Source organism: Chinchilla lanigera, unplaced genomic scaffold (genome assembly GCF_000276665.1).
Source record: "Chinchilla lanigera isolate Chin_1 unplaced genomic scaffold, ChiLan1.0 scaffold00073, whole genome shotgun sequence".
In the NCBI taxonomy this organism is placed as follows: domain Eukaryota; kingdom Metazoa; phylum Chordata; class Mammalia; order Rodentia; family Chinchillidae; genus Chinchilla; species Chinchilla lanigera.
Window position 1 is genome coordinate 1,475,678 of NW_004955474.1, and position 5,257 is coordinate 1,480,934.

Here is a 5,257-nt window from a genome sequence, read left to right on the forward strand (position 1 = left end):
CTACACCAGGGAGAAGACATACATGAACAAGAGAAGACAAGTTAACTATGCAAACAGAAAGCGCCTCTCTCCTCTTGCTGAACACAGTCACAGATTATGCCCAATAGGTGACCTGCTAACTTTATTTCACTGTTTCCTGCCATATTTTATGTTAAGTATTCTTTTGGCATCTCCAACATTAAAACACAAGAATTATGAGGGATAGAAGCCTAAAAAACTAGTCCCACAACACCCTGATCACTTTCAGCCTAAAGCAGACAGCCAACCCCCTTCTAGACATTTCCAGATAAATTCTCTTATGTACTTCAATCCCCAAACACAAAAGGTGTATTCCACTAACGCTAATTAATCATCAAATGCCTACCTCATATTACCGACACACAATAACTACAAGAGATAGCCCTTGTTTTCAAGCATGCCAGAGATGGCAACTGGCCACCAAAAGCTCTTCTCCCCTCCTTCCTGAGCACCTGAACACCCAGCTACGCTACAGCTGTGCTATCTGGATGGCCTAAAATTTGGCAAAAACTAATACCATGAAAATGTGTCCCTGGGCTCCCTGCCTCGTAGGCACCCAGAAGGAGGGGCCCAGGAGCACAGGGAGCCACGGGCAGGGAGCGCCAGTCTTCTGACCCGCTGGCTCCCTGCCTCATAGGCTCCAGGAAGGAGGGGCCCAGGTGCAGGGGGAGCCATGGGCGGGGAGCGCCGGTGGTCTTCCGACCGGCTGGCTCCCTGCCTTGTAGGCGCCCGAAAGGAGGGGCCCAGGCTCACGGGGAGCCACACAGCAGAGAGCCCTGTTGTGCGCCGGCCCTCAGGCCAGCTGCCGCTGCTCAATTGAGAATAACCATGACGCAGAGAAACAGTGACACAACTGGCCCACCATGTACCAGCTGCAGATGCCCACCAACAGACGTGTGTGAATCATTCGAACATGGAGAAACCCCTAGGAATACATGCCATGCAATGGGTCACTCTTGCTCCTGCCATTGAGAACCAGAAAGGTCCAGAACCAGCGGAGCAGCAGCTGCTGAACAAGGACTCAGAGAACATGAGAATGCAGACTAAGCCTGAGGAGTCAGAGGTCCTGTGGACTGGGGTCATGAGAGCCGCTCGGAAGCTGTAAATCAGGAGGACCCTGCACAATACCTGTGGAGATACCCTGGAAGCCATTCTTCCTCTGACAGTACAGGCTGTGGTGGAGCTCTGGAGAAGTCTGCAGCAGGATTCCTGCTGCCTGTGCTGACAGTTGGGGAGAGGACACTAACTGGTTGTGGGGTCCCAATGCGATGGGAGGCTGGCGAGAAAACACTACAAAAATGACTTTCGCCCCAGACGGCTCACTTGATTTTTGACAACCCTTAGGCTGTAATTACTTGTTAGATCCTTCTTGCATATCTCTGTCTTCCTGAGAAACCACTTCGAAGATACCACCATGTATTACAGCAGCCATTGATATTTTCCTACTAATCTATCCATAACTCTGCAATGTTTGTATTGTTCTTATCCTATTTCATAAATGGATGCATGTCTGTTATTATGTGTTTCCTACAACAACCATTGAGAAAAGTTAATGATTATTCAACAGGTCACTCATGTATAGGTCTATTTATTTTCTTTAGAAGCCACTTTGAAGATACCAAAGTATAGTACAACAACTCTTGATAATCTCCTACCTCTTTTGTCTGTAACTCACTATTATTTGTCTGTTTTCCTGAGAAACTATCTTGTAGATAGCAATATGTAAAACAATAACCATTGATAATTTCCTACCACTTTGTCTGTAATTTGGTAAGCCCCCCCTATTATATTACCCTTATTTTATTCTTTAAAATAAAATTAAAAAAAAAAAAAAGAAAGAAAATGTGTCTCTGGAACACAGCTCCATGAGAAATCTGCATCACCTAACTTGGAACTGTGAAGTGGAAAGAAAGACACCAGATTCTTTGCTGGTGTTATCAATGGGTCCTTCCCTAACGAGCACATCAACACATTTCAGGCAGTGGGCTGACCCCGTACTTACCAGGATCCTATGACCTTGCAGGTCCTATCTTGAGGCCCCTTCCCAAGATCTAACGTATTTCATTCTTCCAAACTGTTCAGCTCTGAGCTGGCTTCCTTTCTCTTCAACACCAGCCTTCTAAATCTCAGCGATCTGCATATCCACAACAGCCCTCCCATTACTCTAAAACACCAGCTCCTTCACTTTCTCCCTTTCACGGCCTTCTCCTCCAACCACCCTCAGCAACTACAGAACAAGCGCTTCACATTTGTGTCTTGGAAACTCTTACATTCTGAGGAGTTATTAAGGGCACCAAGGAGCTTCTGTTTTTTGGGTTGTATCTCCTGATGTATGCCATATCATAAATTACAACTGATGGGCTTTTATTTAAATCAAAGTATCAAGTTTATCACATGTAACAAACATGTTAATGAGAACAACTATATCTCCCCCTCCCAAAACAGCTGAATTCTCATAGTATCTGCTTCTGTGTTTCATCAGTGTGGTTGTAGTATATGATGAAATTCTGGCCTTGCACAAACGTGTACTAACTAGGAAAGGAAACAACATTTTAAAGCTTTTTCAGAGAAATGGATACTGCACCAAAACTCACCAACTCTTAAGGGTCAGCTGCAACACAATCTGAAATCACACCAACGAAACTGCTTCTTAATCTACTAAAAGCCATTCACCTGTCTTGCACTTGGGATGGCTCTTTTAACCATGCCTTAGTTATTTGGAAAACACCATTTGACTGAATTATATAGATCTTGCAAATGTTTGCACATCTGATGTGTAATCAAAAATTCACATTCATTAAAAGTCACCTGCTATTGGCAAGTTAGTTTCCAATACCAAGCTCACTTAAATTAGCTTCGATTTTATCACAGATACTGTCAACTGTTTCCTTTACAGTAAGTCTTGATTCCCTCTTTTTAGAGATAATGTCTGCCAAACACCCAACTCTAAATGAGCACAGCTTTTCGAGGACAAAATGTTCCATGAAAAAAGTGACTCGTGCACAACACAATGCAATTACTTACATAAGCGCTTTCCGTTAAGACAAAGTGCATAATAACTGCCCATTTTATCAAACAGAACATTAGAAAGACATTCATTCTGGGGTGAAACTGAGTCTTGATACAGTCTCGCCCTGCCACAGTAGCTTCACTGTTTCACCAATGGCATTTTTAAGTGTCACCAGCTTTAAAAAAAAAAAATACACAGCCAGAGGTAGTGTCACACACTTAGGAGGCTGAGGCAGGAGGAATGCCACAGGTTGGAGGACAGCCTGAGCTACACAGTGAACTCAGAGCCAACCTGGACTACACAGCAAGACCCTGTCTCAAAAAATAAACGAATACAATACAATACAATCACAGAGTGCAGGGCCATCGCCTTGATTCCCGCACAGGTGCTACCGGTCTTCTCCACTGCTCTCCACCACCAGTGCAGGGGTCCACGCACTGTAAAGGGCAAAGGATGGCTGAGTACTGCACTCCTAGAGAGCAGTTTCACCCCCACAGTGTCAGGGACCCCGTGGCCCATTCATCACACTCAGAGAACCGCTGTCCACTACAACTGTGCCCTCCTTGTATTCCACTTTCAAGGATGAGTAACTACAATCTTCTCCAAGTCTTCCCTTGCATGCACCCTACTGCCCTCCTCTCTTCCTCTATAGACTCACCTACAAGACCCCAACCCCAGTCAAATCTCCTCTCTCCTACTCAACGCATACTGACTACGACTAGAGGAAAAAAAAGACCCCATACTGTCTGGGCTCACTTTTTTTTTTTTCTTGCCTTAAGACAGGGTTTTGCTATGCAGTTTAGGCTGGCCTTGAACTCAAAGCAATCCTCCTGCCTCTGCCTCCCCAGCGCTGAGATTACAGGCAAGGGCTGGGGTTATAGGCAGGCACCACCACAGCCCTCTTGGGCTCACTTTTAAATCGCAATCACTCATAAAAAGCAAACTCCTACTACCACAATTCCTTAGATATTTGTAGAGTCAAAGACTCAATTTAGATGATCACTTCCTGTCTTCTCCTCTTTAAAACTCGTAACACCTCCCTCTTAACTCTCTGCTGATAACCTCGCCTCCTTACTTAAATTGAAATCTCCAGTTAGTCCATGCCTGTACCTAAGGCCTGTTTTTCCACTTATGCACTGGGTCTCTTCCCCTTTGCCTACCTAGCGACAGCACTCTTACAAGTCTTCCCTCCTTCCCCCACACGTTCGGATCACTTCCAACGATAGTCAGAGATGCTGTAACACCTCCTAGCTTAAAAGGGGGGGAAAAAAATCCCATGATCCCACATCTTTCAAAAACAACGCTCTCTTTTTTCTTCCTCCCTCCTCTTCAGCAAAACTCAGAGGCAAAATGCGAAGAACGTTTCATTCATGCTATTTCCCGTGGTCCCGTTCTCTTGAATCCATTCCAATCAGATTTTATCCCAATCTTTCCTTTGACACTCACTTGCCCAGCTTCACCGTAATCACCCATTTCCTTGCCAAATTCAAAGGTCAATTCTCAGCTCTTATTTAAACTGCCGCGCTTGATCTAGCTGATCACTTCCTCTTGGACACTCTTCACTGACCTCTCGTACTGAGAGCAAAGGAAGTGTCTGAGCTTCCTCAGGGTCACGTATCTCTGTGCTAAAAACCAGAGCTGTGTGGTTTCTTCCGAGGGGTGAGGAGCGGGCAAGATGTTCAATTCCTTTTAGACAACAGCTCTGACAGGGTAATAGATGATCTCAGTAGACTTGAAGGAGCTTCAGCCAGCGCAGTAACCCGCAGAGAGGGGCTTGCACACACCCCGAGACCACCTTCTGCTTCTCCTCTCTGGTCAGTGACCAGAGGGGCTGGCTGGCCAAGTAAACGGACCACAAAAATGGTAATGCGGACGACGGCGGTGGCAGTTACCTAACATTTAGCAGTCACTCGAGAACGCCCCTAGGGCGCACACACTCGAGCGTGCGATCGTTTAGCTGAGATCCCTACGTTACGCAGGGGGCACTTCCGAGCTTGCTCAGAATCACACCGCTACTAAGGGGCACAGCGGCGATTGGAGGGTAGAAGGGTAAGGGCGGAGGATTGCCAGGCTGGAGCTGACTTTCTCTTTCGCGGGGTGGAGGTCTCGCGGGGAGGACCGGGGGCCTTCTCCACGCACCAGGACCCCCTCCGAGCACCCGGCGAAGGCCGCGCACGCCCCGGGGGCGCCTTTCCACGCTCGCTGCCCGCCGGCCCCCGCGTCTCCCCG